Source organism: Lepidochelys kempii, chromosome 23, assembly GCF_965140285.1.
Source record: "Lepidochelys kempii isolate rLepKem1 chromosome 23, rLepKem1.hap1, whole genome shotgun sequence".
In the NCBI taxonomy this organism is placed as follows: Eukaryota; Metazoa; Chordata; order Testudines; family Cheloniidae; genus Lepidochelys; species Lepidochelys kempii.
In genome coordinates, this window is record NC_136402.1 from 9,836,797 (window position 1) to 9,856,103 (window position 19,307).

A 19,307-nucleotide genomic window follows, 5' to 3' on the forward strand; every position below is an offset into this window, starting at 1 on the left:
CACGCAGAGATGTACTCTGCAGGAGCCAGGCCCTGCCCTGCAGAACAACAGACAAAAGCCAGGCAGGGACTTGCCCAAGGTCACCCAGCGGGTCAGTGGCAGAGCCAGGAAGAGAAACCAGGGCTCCTGACTCCAGGCCAGGGCCAGGTCCCCTGGGAAGCTTTCAATGACTCCAGCCCTGCATCAGCTCCCTGATGAAGGAGTTGCCAAGACTTTGAAGGAAAGAGCTCATATTCAGAGGGATCATGGTAAATTGGAGGACTGGGCTATAGACAACAAAATGAAACTCACCAAAGACAAAATTGAGGTGCTACATTTAGAGAAGAAAAAGCAAATGCACAGAAACAGAATGGGGGATAACCGGTTGTACTGCTGAGAAGGATCTGGGAGCTGCAGTGGATCACAGCCTCAGCATGAGGCAGCAAAGCGATGGTGTTGCAAAGAAAAAAAAAAGAAAAAAAAAAAAAAAAGCAAATGCAATCTTAGGTTGCATTAACAGAGGTATAGCCTGCAAGTCATGGGAGGTGATAGTACCACTCTACTCTAACCTGAGGGTTAGTCCTCAGCTGGAGTAAGGTGTCCACTTTTGGTCACCAATGTCTACAAAAGATGTGGAGAAACTGTAATGGATCCAGAGGCGAGTGACAAAGATGATCCGAGGGATGGAACACAAGCCATACGAGCAAAGGTTGAAGGAACTGGCTATGTTTAGTTTGGAAAAGAGGAGATTAAGGGGAGACGTGCTAATGGTCTTCAGATTCTTTGAAGGCTGCCAAAAAAAAGATGGCGAAAAATTGTTCTCTCTTGCCACAGAGGGCAGGACAAGAGGGGATGGGTTCAAACGACAGCACTGCAGATTTAGATTAAATCTCAGGAAAACCTTCCTAACTGTAAGAAGAGTAGGACAATGGGACAGACGACTAGGGAGCTTGTGGAAGCCCCTTTGCTGGAGGTTTATAGAAGGAGGCTGGAGCCATCTGTCTGGGCTGGGACACACAACAAATCCTGCATCTTGGCAGGGGGCTGGACAAGCTGACCTTGCGATCCCTTCTCACCCTGCGGTTCTATGAGAGGTGTCCCAGAGCACCAGGAGAGGGTTTCGGCGTGTTCTGCCTCGACTATAGCGCTGGCTAGAGTCACGCTCTCTCTCTTCGGCCCAATGGCGATACCCAGTGGGAGACAGAGAGACACCCTCAGGCCACGGTGGGGACACACGGCGCTCCTTCCCTTGCTGCAGGGGCTGGAACTTACGGCCAAGGGGGTGACGCCAGCCTCTCGCTGAGAGATGTCGTGATGCTGGCGCAGCGGCCGCTCCTGCAGCCTGTCGAGCAGCTCCCGTAGGACCTTTTCTGCGGTCTTGGGGTGGGATGTCAGCACCCTCCACATCTCCACAGAAACGCTGCAAAGGGAGAGAGCCGATTTCACCTGGCCAGAGCCCTGCCAGCCTCCTGCACCCACCGCCACCCGCACCCTGCTGGGTCTCCCGCCCCCGCCCGGCCCTTTGTTGCCCTCCTGCTGCAGCAAGGGCCCCCACTGCCTGGCACGGGCTGAATGGGGGCCGGGTCTGAGTGTCAGCCCCGGGGGAGGCCGAGGGCTGCCATATGGGGTTTTGCAGGCTGGCCTGTCTCCACGGCATGTCAGCCTGCAAAACCCTCCAGAACAAGCAGAAGCTCTGCAGGGAGCAGGAGGTCTCTGGAAGGTTCTGCACGCCCCTGTCCCTGGCAGCGGGACCAGTCCGGGGGACCTGGAGCGCAAGCGGCAGCAGCCCCAGCCCCGTACCTGTCACATGACAGCGAGCAGCCCAGCAGGGTTGTGACCACCTCCTCGCTGTACTGGTCGCCCAGCACGACAAGGGCCTTGAGCAGCTGCTGCTGGGCCAGCGGCTCGCTGATGGAGTCCAGGTTGTGGTACACGCTCGTCACAGCCTCCGACACCTGGAAGGGAAGTGGGGAGATGGGAGCCTTGGCTTCCTCGCGCTGCTATTGATCTGGGGTGCCAGGGACCTGCCGCACCTGAGAGCCATCTGCCCTCCCACATCCTCTTCTCCAGCTCCAGGCCTAGAATACAGGGCCAATTCCCGGCCTATCGATTCATAGACTGCAAGACCACAAGCGGCCATGGAGATCACCCAGACTGACCCCCCGCATTGCACAGGACCTGCCCCGCAGTAATGCCGAGTGCCCAGAGACAGAGTCTCCCACAGATGGGCTCCCCCAGCAGGCTGTTCTCACTGCAGCTCTTACCCTCTCCAAGCTTGGGCTGGGGACCCACAGGATCACATGCAGCACGTGCCTGGCTGCCACCGAGTCATGGACGCTGGTGTCTCTCATGCCCTCGATAGCAGTGAGGAGGACGTCCATGCGCTCGGATGGGTTGAAGTACTTCCCAAACATCTGAAACAAACCTGCCAGTGAAACCCCTTTTGCTGCCCAGTGCGGTTCCAGTTGGACCGAGCAGCCAGGACTGGCCCAGCCAGGAGTGCAGGCAAAGCCCGCTCTGCCGGGACAGGGCTGGGTTACTGCACCTGGGACGCACAGCACCCAGCCAGCAATCAGGAGCTGTCGTGCATGGCACAGGCCAGCGTGGCAGTGCACGGGGGCACAATACTGCACAGCACGGATACACTCTCTAGTGCTCAGCAGGGGCTGGCAATGGTGCGTGGACGCAATGATGCCTTGGAGAGCATTAATCTCTGGGGACGCTCCCACCACACCTGACAAGGAGCTGGGATCAGGTTTGGATGAGACCCAGTGCATCTTGGGATGTGGCATGGAGGGAGGCATATTGGCCCGCAATAGTAGAAGCCTTGCCAGCAGATTGAGGGAAGTGATTATTCCCCTCTATTTGGCACTGGTGAGGTCACATCTGGCCCCCCACAAGAGAAAGGATGTGGACAAATCGGAGAGAGTCCAGCAGAGCAAAACGAAAATGATTAGCGGGCTGAAGCACATGAATTATGAGGAGAGACTGAGGGAAGTGGGCTGATTTAGTCTGCAGAAGAGAAGAATGAGGGGGGATTTGATAGCAGCCTTCAACTACCTGAAGGGGGTCTCCAAAGATGCTTGAGCTCGGCTGTTCTCAGTGGTGGCAGGTGACAGAACAAGCATCAATGGTCTCAAGTTGCAGTGGGGGAGGTCCAGGTTGGATATGAGGAAACACTATTTCACTAGGAGGGTGGTGAAGCACTGGAAAGGATTACCTAGGGAGGTGGGGAATCTCCATCCGTCGAGATTTTTAAGGTCAGGCTTGACAAAGCCCTGGCTGGGATGATTTAGTTGGGGTTGGATTAGATACCTCCTGAGGTCTATGATTCTGTGAGGTGGAGTGGGCCATAGGCAGGGCTCCGGCCCAGCTGGATGGGGTCAGTCACACGCCTGGGTCTCTCCCTTCCCCCTGACTCCTAGGGTCTTAATTTCTGTCTCCTGATAACTCTGGGCACAACAATCCCAGGAAGCATTGAAAGTAGTTACCATGGCGATATTGCTGGTGTTGGTGAACCAGGTGACCCAGAAGGTGTTCTCCGCTCGCCACTCCCTGAAGACCTGCAGATACTCTGCACTCTGCTTTGCCAGCGTCGTGCCTGAACCAGGGAGGGGAAACAGACAGCAGGCAATATAAATCAGAGGTTAGCTTTGGAAACGGGAGTTTTGCAAGGAAGTTTAGAGACAAGTACATCTAAGAAACATACTGTAAATTCAGGCCAATAAACTCCCCCTCCCTCCCCAACAAAACTAAACAAACTAACCCCCGTGGAAGAGTAAAAATAAACCAGGCAGAAGTGCAGCAGCAGTGTGAGGGTCTCCAGTTGATTGCACTGAACGCAGCATGTAGGATTCCCAGCCCTGTGGGCAGGTAGCACATCTGGGCATTTGGCCCAAGGAGCTACTGCCCTCGGAGACCAGGAGGCCAGAGGATCTGAACTGGTGGAGCCAAGGGAGACAGCGAGGTACAGAGAGGAGACTTTTAGGGATGCAGTAGAGTGGTCCCACCCCCAGTCTGACAGCCTCTGTGCTGCTGAGGAGGGTGAAAGTTTCTGGGAAGGAGAACATCGAGCTGGAGCAGAGGGAGACGATCCCATAGTTGGGACCCACCTGCCAGATGAAGTCAGGATATCCTCTCACACTGAGGCTGCCCCTCCTGAGGCGGGAAGCCCAGTTACAAAGAAAAGCCAGGTAATAGTAATGGGGGATTCAATCAATAGACATATAAGCAGTTGGGTTTGTGATGAGTGGGAGAACCGCATGGTAAATTGCCTGCCTGGTGCAAAGGTTGCAGCTCTCACGAGACATCCAAACATACTTACGTGCAGTGCTGTGGTATGTAAGCTAATGTTTAAATCGGCCTCTGTATGAGATAGCGAATGTGACAGTGAATTTTATAAAAGTCTCCAGATGTGATCCCTGACAAGCCTGACTTCAGTATCAGGCAAATTGTTGAAATGATAGGAAAGAACAGAATTATCAGACACATAGGTAAACACAATTTGTTGGGGCACAGTCAACATGGCTTTTGGAAAGGGAAATCATGCCTCACCAATCTACTAGAATTCTCTGAAAGGGGTCAACAAGAATGTGGAGAAGGGTGATCCAGTGGATATAATGTATTTGGACTTTCAGAAAGCCTTTGACAGAGTCCCCCACCAAAGGCTCTTAACCAAAGTAAGCTGTCATGGGATAAGAGGGAAGGTTCTCTCATGGGTCAGTGGTTAAAAGATAGGAAGCAAACAACAGGAATAAATGGTCAGTTTTCACAGTGGAGAGAGGTAAAGAGCGGGGCACCCCAAGGATCTGTGTTGACACCAGTCTAGTTCAACATAGTCATCAATGATCCAGAAAAAGGGGTAAACAGTGAGGTCGCAAAATTTGCAGATGATACAAAATGACTCAAGATAGTTAAATCCAAAGCAGACTGCGAAGAGCTACAAAGGGACCTCACAAAACTGGGGGGGGACTGGGCAACAAAATGGCAAATGACATTCACTATTGATAAATGCAAACTGGAAACCACAATCCCAACTATACATACACAATTATGGGGTTTAAATTACCACTCAAGAAAGAGATTTTGGAGTCATGGTGAAGAGTTCTCCGAAAACATCCACTCACTGTGCAGTGGCAGTTAAAAAAGCCAACAGAATGTTGGGAACCATTAGGAAAGGGATAGATAATAAATCAGAAAAATGTCATAATGCCTCGATACAAATCCAGTGTGCGCGCCCACACTTTGAATACCGCGTGTAGTTCTGGTCGCCCCATCTCAAAACAGATATACCAGAATTGTAAAAGGTGCAGAGAAGGTCGACAAAAATTATTAGGGGTATGGAAGAGCTTCCATATGAGGAAAGATTAAAAAGACTGGGGGCAAGTCTACACTTCAACCACTCTATCGCCATAGCTGCACCGGTGCTGTAGTGTTGAAGAGAAGATGGTCCTCTGCCAACAAGCTCTTAATCCACCTCCCGGAGAGGCGCTAGCTATGTCAGTGGGAGGGGTGCTTCTGCCAACAGGGGTGTGGATTTTTCACAGCCCTGAGCAATGGAGTGATAACAATATAGGTCTACAGTGTAGACCTGGGACCATTTAGTTTAGAAAAGAGCTTACTAAGGGGGGAGATGACAGAGGTCTATAAAATCATGACTGGGGAGGAGAAAGTGAATAGGGAAGTGTTATTTACCCCTGCACATAACACGGGAACTAGGGGTCACTTTCTGAAATTAATAGGCAGCAAGTTAAAAGCAAAGAAAAGAAGGTATCTCTGCACACAATGCACAGGCAACCTGTGGAAATTGTTGCCGTGGGATGCTGTGAAGCCTAAAAGTATAATTGGGTTCAAGATAATTAGGCCATGCAACCCCAGACTCTGCATGACCCTAAACCTCTGACTACCAGAAGTTGGGACTGGATGAGAGGGGATGGATCACTCAAAATTTCCCTTTTCAGTTCATTCTCTCTGAAGCATGAGGCACTGGCCTTTATCAGAAGACACAATACTGGGCTAGATGAACTGATCTGAGTCAGTATGTCCATTCTTATGTGAGTTATGAAGAGCAGAATATGGACAGGGGAAGCTAAAGACATCAGGGGAAACTCCATGGCTTGAAGGAATATGGATACTAAAGAGGTTTTTTTAAAAAAGTGTATTAGGAACAAAATAAATCCGAGCAATGGTGTAGGCTCATTACTAGATGGAGACTGTTTAAAAGGATGCAGAAAAGGAAGAAGTGTTCAATAAATATGTTTCCCATGTTTGGAAACCCCATTTCAATGTATTTAGGAAAAACAAGGGTCTCCAGTGCTCTTACGTTTTTGCCACAGCATGAAGGCGTAGAGGTGGTGAAGTCCCTCCATAGCCGCTTAGCAGATCTCCTGCTCCTGCTCAGCACTGCACAGAGTGAGACAGCCCACCAGCTGGCCCAGGACTCTGAACTCCTCCACTCCCTGACGGAGAGAGGGAGCAAGGGGAGTCACTCGCCCCTGCAGGCCCAGCGCAGCATGTCCCCCTGGCATTGCACTAGCAACGGGCTAGAACCGGGGGAGGCAGAGCCCAGCGCAGAGAGACAGGGGACAATGAGAGCAGGAGGAGCCATGGGACCCATCACCAGGTACTGAGGGAAGCTCAGCAGGGACAGGAAGTCTGGGTAGCAAAGTCAGCAAACGTCGCCCTCGAGTGGGGACCTGGGTAAGGAATGAACTAACGTCCAGTCTCCATCTCAAGGGCAAGCTCCTAATCCCAGCCCCTTCTCCCATCCCCCTCCCTCCACTGACCTCAGGTCCAGGAGCGTGAGGTCACCTTCGACTCCTAGTCGACATTGGTGAGGCCTCATCTGGAGTACTGTGTCCAGTTTTGTGCCCAAACTTCAAGAAGGATGTGGATAAATTGGAGAGAGTCCAGCGAAGGGCAACAAAAATGATTAGGGGACTGGAACACATGAGTTATGAGGAGAGGCTGAGGGAGCTGGGATTGTTTAGCCTGCAGAAGAGAAGAATGAGGGGGGATTTGATAGCTGCTTTCAACTACCTGAAAGGGGGTTCCAAAGAGGATGGCTCTAGACTGTTCTCAATGGTAGCAGATGACAGAACGAGGAGTAATGGTCTCAAGTTGCAGTGGGGGAGGTTTAGATTGGATATTAGGAAAAACTTTTTCACTAAGAGGGTGGTGAAACACTGGAATGCGTTACCTAGGGAGGTGGTAGAATCTCCTTCCTTAGAGGTTTTTAAGGTCAGGCTTGACAAAGCCCTGGCTGGGATGATTTAACTGGGAATTGGTCCTGCTTTGAGCAGGGGTTGGACTAGATGACCTTCTGGGGTCCCTTCCAACCCTGATATTCTATGATTCTATGATTCTATGATTCTCTGCATTCCACCTCTCTCACTCCATCCTGGAGCTCCCCACAACCCCCACTTTCTGCGCAGCACCCAGCCTGCCGGCTCTCTCCTGCCGGCTCTCTCCTGCAGCCTTGTCCTCTAGCCTCCCCCTCCTGCCAGACCTTCCCTTGCCCCTCCTGCAGCCCCTGCGCTCGCTCCCTGCTCTTCCCCACGTCGCACCAAGCCCCTTGCCCTCCTCTCCTGGGGTCTGCACGGCCTCCCCTGACCCACTCCCCATTGCTCTGGCTCCTTTGGCCCCTCCCATCCCTTTCACTGTGTCCCCTCCCACCTCCCTCCTTCTCTTCTGCTGCCCCAGCCTCTGGGGGCATATCATCCAAGCGCCCCCCTCCAGCTGCCGGAGGGGAGGCCCTGCCACAGGGGGGATGGAGCAGCTGCAGCAGCTCAATGGCCCTGAGCACCCAGAGCAGGGGGTCTTCATCTGGCAGCCTGGCAGGAGCTGATGCCAAAGCGTCCCGGGGGCAACTGACAAAGGGGGTGAAGAGACACCTCGGTTCAGAGGGTGCTCTCAGGGCGATCCTGTGTAAATCCGCTGACCCTGCGGAGCAGACTTTGGTCCTAGGGGAACAGCGGGGAGAGTCCTTGGAGATAGAATTATGGGGCTCCACCCAAGGCCCACTGGAGTCAGAGGACAGACCTGTCCACATCAGGGCTCATTAGATTGGACTCCTACCAAGGATCTTGCTGAGTCACTATTCCAGGCCCAGGTTTTCCCTGCCAGGGAGCGCTGCACCGTGAGGCTGCTCAGTGCAGTTAGGAGACGGCCAGAGTCACAGGCTGCTCACCTTGAATTTGTGTTGACCGGAGATGAATTTGGTCAGCCAGGTGATTCTTCCCACTGCCCTCAGCCGCACATGCACCTCCTTGGATGCGGTCCAGGGAAGCAGGACCTGAGAGAAACAGATTGAGACAAATTGCGAAGGAGAAGGACCAAAAAATAGCACAAGCACATAGAGTGAAAATCAGAAAGGCTAAGGCAAAAATGAGTTCTAACTGGCAAGGGACATAAAAGGCAATCAGAAGCAGCTCTGTAAATGCATTAGGAGAAAGACAAAGGAAAGTGTGGGGCCACTACTCAGCAGGGAAGCAGAGCAAATAATGGATGATACAGACAAAGCCAAGGTGTGTAATGCCTTTTTTGCTTCAGTTTTCACTAAAAAGGTTAATGGCGACTAGATGATGACCACAATATTAACAACAGGGGGGAAGAAATACAGGCCAGAGTAGGGAGAGAACAGATAGAAGACAATTTAGGTCAGTTAGATGTATTCAAGTTGGCAGAGCCTCATGATATTCACACGAGATGGAGCTAGACAAAGCAATCTCTGAACCTTTAGGAGGGCTGAAGGTCCCAGAGGACTGGAGAAGGGCAGCCACAGAGCCTATCTTTAGAAAGGGGAACAAGGAGGCCCCACGGAATTATCCACCTGTCAACCTATCTTTGGTACCCAGAAAGATTATTGAAGAAATTATTAAAGAGTTTGTAAGAACCTAGAGGAGATAATAGGGTGATAAGGAATAGCACCATGGATTTGTCCACAACAAACCATGCCAAACAAATCTAACTTCCTTCTTTGACCGGGTTACTTGCCTAGTGGATGGAGGGAGGCCATATGTGATGATGTATATCAAGTTTTGTAAGGCTTTTGACACAGTTCCACAAGACATTCTCATAAGCAAACTAAGCCAATATGATCCAGATGAGACTGCTCGAAAGTGGGCGCACAACTGATGTAAAAGCAATCCTCAAAGAGGAGTTATCACTGACTTGCTGGCAAACTGGGAGGGTGTCTGAAGTGGGGTCCCCCAGGGGTGTGCCTGGGTCCAGTACTGCTCAATATTTTCATGAAGAACTTGGTTAACAGAGAGGAGAGTATGCTTGTCAAGTTGGCGGATGACACCAAGCTGGGGAGAATTACAAGCACTTTGGAGGACAGATTAGACTTCAGAATGAGCTTGTCAAATTGGAGAGTTGGTCTGAAGTCAACAAGATGAAATTCAGTCAAAACCAATGTGACGTAACGCACTTAGGAAGGAAAACTCAAATGCATAAAAACAAAGTGAGGGATAACCGGCTAGGTGGCAGGACTGCAGAAAAGGATTTGGGGGTTAGCGTGAATCTCACACTGAATAGGAATCAAGAGTGTGATGCTGTTGTGAAAGAGGGAAATGTCATTCTGAGGTGTATTAGCTTGGAGCACTGTGTCCAGTTCTTGGCACCCCGCTTGAAGAAAGATGTGAACAAACTGGGGCCCGTCCAGAGGACAGCGACAAAAATGATCAGAGGTTTAGAAAACCTGACCTATGAAGAAAGGGTGAATGACTTGGGCATGTTTCGTCTTGAGAAGACGGAGGGGGCACCTCCTAACACTCTTCCAATACGTTAAGGGCTGTTTCACAGAGGATGGTGACTAATTGTTCTCCACGTCCTCTGAAGGTAGGACAAGAAGTAATGGGCTTAATCTGCAGCAAGGGAGATTGAGGTTAAATATTTGGAAAAAGTCTAAGGGTGGCTAGGCACTGGAACAGGTGACCTAGGGAAGTGGTGGACTCCCCATCATGGATGTTTTAAAAAAACAGGCTGAACAAACACTCCTCAGGGACGGTCGAGGAATGCTTGGCCCTGCCTCAGTGCAGGGGGTGGAGTAGATGACCTCTTGAGATCCCTTCCAGCCCTGCACTTCTGTGATTCCCTCTTCCCAAGCCCTGGGATCGAGAAGACCGAATATCTGCAGAGGACATTTCCCTCTTTTTGGAGCACAAACCACCCACAGAATCGACTTCCTGTGGCCCCAGAACTAGAACGTTGGGGGAATCCAGCTCTGGGCTCTGGCCAGTATGGTGAACACAGATGAATCCCGGGCTCAGATGAGGCTCAGTGGAGAACACGGCAGATCCCACACTGCTGCACCCCCACCCAATGCAGAGGTTTTTCATATATAGCGGGGGCACTTGGTCCTCCAGCCCAAGAACCTTTGTATAGAACGTACTCTGAGGAGCAGAAGGAACGGGGGTGTCCCTTGCTTGGGATTAAATGGAGCCTTGGTCCCAGAGCCCCACCCCAGCTACAGGACTCGTCCCCTTCCTGCCCCCATGCCTCCACACCTCCACGATGTTTTGCAGCACCACAAGGTTGCGCTTCTCATCCTCACACACCAAGGTCTTCAGCAGCTCATCCATGGTGTTCAGAGTCTGCGCGCAGAGCAGAGGAGAAACCACAGCAAGTGACGTTACCCAGCCAGGCGACAAACCAATGCCCTGGTGTGCGACACGCCCCAGGCCATGGCAGCCCCTGCTATTCCAGCTCACCCACTCACTTGTACCCGCAGGGGACCGACTGCAAACTCCTCCTGGCAACAGGACCCCACCCGCTTTTGCTGTCCCCAGGGAGGCCACTGCACACAGTCGAACGCATTAGAAGAGTCAGGAAGGACTCCGCATTTGAGGGGGAGGGGAAATTTCCAGCAAAGCTTCACTTTCCCTGGCCTGTGTGCGTCTCAAGCAGCTGATCTCAGGCCTGTGCCCCCAGCCAAGCACTGGGGATGAATGTGCTTGTGAAGGGAGTGTCTGTTCCCCACTAATTGCCAGTGCCTGTGAAGGATAAATGCCTACTACTGCTACCCTATGAGGGAGTTACTCCTTTATCTGAGGCGGTGGGGCTTGTGCTTTGGTACTGCAGTTCCTGATCTGAAGCGCTGCCAAGGAGCTGTGATCATTACACTCTTATGCCAGCGCCAGGTAACCCAGGGGGCAGGGACACAAGTGACTTGCAGGATTCCCCCTTGGTTTGGGGCGGCTCCTCATGGCTAGTTTGGGGCTTACGTTGTTGTAAAGAGCAGCCTCCATGCCCTGGTTGGTCTCTGCTGGAGGCAGGGAGAAGACGCTGGAGAAGCAGACGGTGATCAGGCTGGATAGCTCCGTTCCCCTCAGCAGTGGCTTCACTTTGCTAAGAGAAGAGACACGCGCGGATTGGAGGGCTGAGGCAAGACTGATGCACTGATGTTGGCCTCAGGCTCCCAGGACATGATGGGCAGGCTTCTGGGAAGCTGAGAGCAGGGCGCCAGCGGCACTGATAGAGAGCCCCCCATGGCGCAGGCTGTGCCACGTGCCAGGGCTCAGCCTGCCCAGCCTCTGAGCCACAGGGAGTCACTGAGCTGCCGGAGGGATGCAGCTGGCACAGCTGGCGGCGACTCCAGTGGCTCTGCTCCGGCAGTGCCCAACTGCCCCTCTCCCCCCGGAGCCATCGCCTGCAGGTCCCAGAGGGGACCGGTCCAACCCCCTCGCTCCCTCCCCACATCTTCACACGGCCACTTGGAGAGGTCGCCAGGCACCGAAGGATCCTCCACCACCAACCCACGGGTGCCACGTGCCCGGGGGAATTGGAAGACGGGGGAGGAGCAGAGGGGGCAATGCCCTGGAGAACTGGCCACGCCAAGAGGCTGGCGTGTCTGGCTGCACACAGCACTAGCTGGGGCTGCGCGGGCAGGCCGGGTACCTCAGCTCCATGATGGCGAGCATCGCTTCCTGACGCACCCCGCTGGTCAGGGAGTCGACGGACTCAAGATCAATCAGCTCCTGGGGAGACAATGTGGGGAAGTGCCAGCCGGGCTCCGAGCTCCCGTAAGGCTCCGACTGGGGAGCAAAGCGCAGGGCCTGCAACGCGTGGCCTCGGCAGACAGGTCGTCCTCCTGTGGGCTTGACGGTGTGCAGGGCTCCAGCTGGGGAGCGCAGTGCAGGGCCTGTGGTCAGTGCCCCAGCGTCACGCACCAGTGCACTGCAAAGGCTCCATCAGCATTAGCACCCAGGGACTCCACCTGAGATCAGGCTCCTTGTGCCAGGTGCTGCACACACACGGTGAGAGCCAGTCCCTGCCCCAGAGAACTCACGAGCTAACTGGACGAGACAAGGCATGGGAGGGAAACTGAGGCACAGAGGGGGAAGTGCTTTGCCCAAAGGTCTCACTGAGGAACTGAGCCCCAGCCCACTGGACCACCCACCAGCACATGATGTCCCACGTTCAGGGAAGGGAGATAAGCTCCGGAAAGCTTTCTGCAGCGACGCAGAGCAAAGACTTTCCAAATCTACGGAGCAGATTTGTTGCTAGTTCCCTAGTGGGCACTGACTGCGGAGTGTTGGGGCTCTGTGCAGGGAGACTGGTGTATACAGAGCGACCTGGTGACTTGGGAAGCTGGGTGCAAGGGAACAACCTACGTTTCAATACAGTGACATGTTCAGGAACAAAGAACGCAGGCCACACTCACAGCATGGGGTCTCTAACCTGGGAAGCGGTGACTCTGGAAAAGACTTGGCAGTTATGGTAATCAGCTGCACAGGAGCGCCCAGTGCGAGGCTGGGGCCAAAAGGGCTTATGCCATCCTGGGCTGTGCAAACAGGGCAATCTCCAGTTGTTAGAGAGGTTATTTTCCCTCGGTATTTGGCAGTGGTGCGACCTCTGCTGGGATCCTCTGTCCAGGTCTGGTGCCCACAATTCAAGGAGAATGTTGATAAATTGGAGGGGTCAGAGAAGAGCCACAAGAGTGACTGAAGGACTGGGAAACATGCCTTATAGTGAGAGACTCCAGAAATCAATCAGTTCAGCTTCACAAAGAGAAGGTTACAGGGTGCCTTGATGATAGTCTGTAAGTACCTACACAGGGAGCAAATGCTTGATAATGGGCTCTTCAGTCTAACAGACAAACGTCCAACACGATCCAGCAATTGGCAGTTGAAGGTAGACAAATCTGCAGAGCTCTCCAGGCCAATCACTAAACCCGCCAAGTAACATAGCCCGAGTGTGTGTTTTACTCACCTTTATCTTCTCCACAAGGAGGGCTTTGCAGAGAAAAGCTGCCAGGTTTTGTTCTGGGTGCCTCGTGAGGGCAGCCCTGCTGATGGTGATGACACGATCCAAGAATTCAAGTTTCTTGGCCTCCTCCTATGCCCCGCAGAGATTAGACAAAAACAGGAAGGTCAGCGTAGAAAGGAGCTGCCAGTGGGAGAGATGTCAGAAAGCTTCCCCCCAGCGCTGCTCAGGCTTTGATATGCTGAAGGGCAGAAGGCCATTCATCTGCCAGCAGGAGTGACTATGTGGGGAGGGCAGGGCAGCTCTGTGTGAAACCAGAGCAGAGAGGGAGCAGATCTCACGGGGTCGGTGTCCAAAGAGGAACTGCAACATGGGGGCTAAGCATCCAGACAGTCTTACTGGGGGCCTTGATAGAGTGGGAGGAACATCTGGGTATGACACCCTGACATCCCAATATTCGCCACTGTCATATAATTAGGATATGTTTGGTACCAAGTATGTCTTGTAAGGTATCAGTCTAAAAGTCTTTATCTGCTAGACATTAATGTCTCATTGGATTGCATGTGCTATCGTTGTATGTGACGTTCTGAAGTTCAGCTGTGTATGTGTTCCTGAAAAACACTGTGAGGTTCAAAACAGCCTTTCAGGTAGAACAGCAAAAAAGCCAAACACTGGCTCCTGGAGGAAATGCACAAGCATTCGGGCTACCCCAGGAACTGTGTGCAATAGAAACCTCCCCGAGATAACGCGACACAACGGGACCTGTTGGATTGAGGTCACAGCAAAAGAGTTATCCAGCAGGTGAGAAGAGAAGATAAAAGGGGAACAATAAAATCGCAGGGGGGACGGGACGGGACCTCAGACTCCCTGCAATAAGATACCTGGAAACACCTGAGAGACAAAGATTGAACCATGAGAAGTGATGGTCCTAGGCTAGAGAGAGAGATTCCTAGCCTGTGCAAGAAAACCTGGGAAATCCAAGCTGCAAAACCAAGGCAGCTTCTGCCTTAAGAATCTGCCAACCTGTTTATCACTCGGGGAGAATTTGTTAATGGATATCCTATCTATCTGGTGTATAAAGCTTCGTTTGTGTGTTTGCTTTATTTACTAGGGTAATCTGCTTTGTTTTGTTTGCTATCTCTTCTAACCGCTTAAAATCTACCTCTTGTAGTTAATCATCTTGTTTCTTGTTTATACCACAACCCAGTTTGTAGTATAAATTAGTAACTGGGAGGAGAGGCAAAGAGTTGTTCATACCTCTCTCGACATCGAGGGAGGGGGCGAATGTCATAAAACCTTTGGGTCCGTACTCCAAAGGAGGTGGGCACCAGAGAACTGGGACAAGGCCCTTCAGCTGAGTCTTCCCAGAGCTGATCTCAGTGTCTGTGTCTTTCTGCAGCTGGGTGTGGCCCTGCCTGTGTGTATGGCTGGAAGAGGCTTGTGAGCCGAGCCCAACAAGACAAGGTAACGGGGGCCCAGGCTGGCAGAACAGGTGGGCTCAGTGATAAGCCAGGACATCAGGTGGCACCTCAAAGGGGGGCAACCCATCACGCTGGGGACTGGCCAAATCCAGTGGGCAAGGGGCATGGTGGGTGCCTTTTGTAACTCAAGAGAGGATGTTTTTAAGATGCTCTAGTTTAAACAGGAATTATTTGGGGGCAGGTCTCTGGCCTGTGTTATACAGGAGGTCACAGTAGTCCCGTCTGGCCTTAGAATCCATGCCTCATCCGGAGAAGGACGGATACTGCATGTGGACAGGGCAGTAGCTGAGAGATCAGAGGAGGGCTCTTGGTACCTGTTCATTGCCCTTGAGAAAGGTGTTGATGTAGTCTAGGGTCTCTTTCTCCTGCCAGTCTTGCCCCATAAAGCAGGAGGCATTCCCAGGTGATGGTGAATCTGATCAAAGACAGAGCAGTGGTAATACCTGGGGCTGCCAAGCTGCAGGCTGGGTGACAGAGATCTTAGCAGAAACCCTTGCCCCCCGCTCCCACCCCAGCAGGGTAGCAGCCCCGATGCACAACAGGGTCTGGCACAGCCATCCCTGGATTCCCCAACTCTTTGCTGCTCAGCCCAGCCAAGATCCAGTCAGAGCCCTGGTTCCCAGCGGCCACCCCACTTCCCTGCCCGCACCCAGCATGCAGCACCACACCTGGAAGGAGGCATGATGTCAGGCTCTGAGTGGTGTCCCCGCTCTCCGGGCTATTGCTGGAGGGGGCAGAGGGAATGGCAGTGAATCGCTCTGCTCCCCGCTGCGGGAGAGGGAGGAGCTACCCAGTCTGCGCAGGATACGGGGACCCAGGGCCTGCCCGTTCTGCTTCCTCTGACTGCCTCTCCTGCCATCGACAGCCACGGGGTGTAACCTGGGCAAGCCCTGGGCTCCCATCATCAACCCCCCCACCCAAATGCCCTGTGCTGTGCCATGCGTCACCCCCCTGCAAAGGAGCCAGCAGATGGGGCTGCAACATCAGGGGGCATCTCATGCTTTGGCCGGCGCCCTTCAATCCTTCGGCTTAACAACCCACCATGCACAGAGCATCCCCTTCGACTGGTGGAAAACATCTTCCGACCCTGCAGTGTGACGGATCGGGGTGGGCAATTCAGTCAGTCTCCACCTGATGCTTCTGCTGCCGCCCCTAATGCCCGATCAGATGTAGGGGCTGCAGCTGCTGCCAGCAGGAGGGGCCATTCCCCCCTGCCTGGGTTTTCCTGTCTCTCCATCTCATGGCAGCCCAGAGTTGTACAAAGGTGATGGAGTCTTCTCCCGCCACTGACACCCTGGTCTTGCAACCCCAACCCCCAGAGGGGCAAGCCCCACCGCAATGCAGGGCCATGGCCCCGGCCATTTTTGCAGCCCCTCCGCCCACCCAGGAGGCACCCACTCACCAGCATGGAAGGGCTGAGGCACACACAGCTCCTGCTGCTGCTGTGGGCTCTTCCGCGGACTCTTCCTTCGAGGAGGTCTCGTCTCCTCCCAGGCACGGATGGGCTTCAAGGGGACCTTGCGGACTTCCTCAGCCATCCTGCAAGAAGCCAGGACAAGGCATTGCTTGTGAGAGGTGAGAGGCGACTGCCCCGTTCAGCATCAGGGCCAGTCCACGTATGGCCGTTCCACCAGTGCCTACAGCTGCCAGCAGGGAAACAAGCCAATGGATGTGCTCAAAGTCACCCAGGCAGTCAGCAGTACAGGCAGGATTAGAACCCAGGTCTCCGGACTCCCAGGCCCATCCCGCAGGCCAAACGGCCTCCCCCGGGTCACTCCTGCCTCTCCTTCTGCTGGATCACAAACTGCCCAGCAGACAGGCTGCATCCAACCACTCAGGATTCTTCCTGCCCAGGGAAATTACCCTGATCCCTTCCCCCAGGAATATTGGGGCCGTGGCAGGTCCCAGGTGGGGGAGGGAAGCGGGGTGGGGTGCGGGGGGCGGTCTGGTGAGCAGCAGGAGTTGCTCTGACACCACCGTGAAGGGGAAGGAGCAGAAGGCGGGAGAGCGGCAGGAAGGCAGCCTGTGCCGGGGCAGAGCTTTGTGGCGATTTCGCAGCTCGTCTCTCCAAGGCCTGTGTGGGAGCAGCCGCTGCAGAGAATCCCAGGCCTGATTCCCCCCACGCTGGGTCTCCTGAATGGCCCCTGCCCTGGTGGGCTCCAGTCCTCACCCAGTGTCAACTGCTGACTCTGCACCAGCTGCACGGCAGGCGTCCTAAGGCACCTCTAGTCCTCTCCAGAGCTCAGGGGGACTGTCCTGGCATCGGACTGTCCTGGTGAATGGAACAATGGCTCCAGGCAACCGGAGAATGCCTGTTCCCCCGGCAACCTCAGTGTCTGGGCACTTATCTGGCCCCATCATGGCAGTGGCTTAGCACACGGGTGTTGTGGTATTTAGTCTCTCAACCCCCCCTCCGCGGAGCAGGGATGTGCTCTCCCTTGTTAGCTGAGGCCCAGAGCGGCGGGGACTCACCTCATCTCACGCAGAAGACTTACAGAGGAGCGGGGAACTGAACACAGCTCTCCTGGGTCCCAGCCCAATGCCTCATCTAACCACCTGTGCCGCCTTCCCGTGCCATGCCACCAGCCCTGCCAAACCCTCCTCCTTGTCTCCGTCCCCTCTGGGCTCGACTGGTGCGACCCCTTCTGTCGAGCTGCCCCGGGCTCCCTCCTGTGCGCATGCCGGTGCCCACTTCCTCACTGGCACCAGGCTAGACGGCCGGCACCGGGGCACTTGGCAGACGTGCGCCACCCAGCCAGGAGCTCGGGGAAGGCTCGGTGTGGTTGGCGATGCAATGGAAAAGCAGAGGTGGGCAATAGAAGATTCTCCTACCTGGAGTCAGGAGTGGGCAGAAGCCTGCTCGTAAATGGGCCACCCACTTTCTGCTGCCGGTGGCGGAGCTGGAACTGCTGGCTCAGCGTTCCCCAGCGGCACCTGCCAGCTCTCACTCTGCCACAGCCAAGCCTGGCAGTGAGGGGATGAGGCTGTGCCAGCCAGCAGGGGCGTGTCACAATGGGCAGGCGAGTCACAGGCCAGCCAATGTGTGACTCCCCAGCCATGGGATGCCCCAGCCCAGACTTGCTCTGGCCTCGCCAAGGCTTTAGAGCCTGTCCTTCCCCACCAGGGTCATGGGAGGAACCTTCCGCTGTTATACCAATAAAATAAAAACCAACAGGATCTCATGAAAGGGAAAAAGGCAAAATACCACATTTATTGTGAATCCAGAAAGAATCATAGTAAGCAGTTAGTTATAGCTATAACATTCCATTCAATCTCATATTTATTCACACATTCATTCATACAAACACACACACACAGGTTCTGCTAGGTTGTTAACATAGTTACCAGCCTTAGAGTTGCTCATGCCAAGCCATTGGCAAGGTGGCCTGGACGTGAGGAGAGAGCAGGGCCTTGTCAGATGGTCATCTGATGCTTCTGGAAGTTGGTTTTCAGAATCAGACCCCAAAGTTCTCACTTTTTAGAGTCTATTTTTATAGGAATTTCTTCCTATGCCAGTCTGTGGGAATTCCTTCATCATGCTGTTGCTGAATCAATCAGCAGATAGCACATTCCTGAGGGCTCCGAGCTGCTAGATGTTATCTTGTTCTTTGGTTCTCCCATTCTTCAGACTGTTGGGTGGATTCCAGTCTGCCCTCCGGGGGTCCTCTGCTTATTTCCACTTGACGCCTTCTTCAGCGGATGGACACTGGATTCTTAGGCTGGCACCTCCCTGATCATTCAGTTATTATCCACACCAAGCATCCATCCACATACATCCTCTATCTCTATTTTAATCACAATTGTTAATACAACAAAAGGGCGGGGAGTCTCTGGGTGCTGTTTCTGTTGTTCGAGTATTGCTTTGAGTCTCTCTCTCTGTGAATTGCTTTGAGAACAGACTCAGTCTTAGAATGTACGAACACAATTAGCAGCTTGCAGGTTTCACACATAGAGGGAGAGAAACAGCACCAAAAACCAAGAGACCTCTTAATTAGTAATACCCTGGACTTTAAACTATTGGGAATCAAACTCATTTGTGATTTTAATACAGAACTTCTTTAATATGATCCAACACCGCTCCCCACAGTCACAGACGTTAGGCCGGAAGGGACCTGTGGGCTCTTCTAGTCCCAGCTCCTGCAGACCCCAGGCCAGAGCCCCTCCCTGCGTCCATGCTATTGGAGCCAGGGGGTCTCTGGATCCCCGAGTGGGAGGATCACTTCCATCCCGGTTCCTCCTTCTCGTGACAGTGCAGAACGGGGATTCATGAACTCTCTGCACCCCTGGCTCCCAGCCCACCCGAGCGGTTCTTTCCACTTTCCCAAGCTGCCGGGTGCTTTGGCCACGGGATGTAAAACGGTCCCATCTTTGCTTCCTCTCCCACCGCTGCAATGACGCAGAAGCTGCTTTAATAGCAGCCCCCCCTCCCCCGCCCCCGTACTGTGTCCCAGGCCTTGCTAACGCTCAGAGCCACGGCAGCCCCAGGAGATGATTGCTGCGGGGTTCTCGGCCCGGGGAGAGGCAGTGACTCCTAGAAGCAGGGAGAGCAGCAGCACCATAGATCAGGGCTGTCTGGCAATGCCAGTGGCTGCCTGAGGTCTGGCAGCCCAGGCACTCAGAGCAGATTGTCAAAGGCCAAAC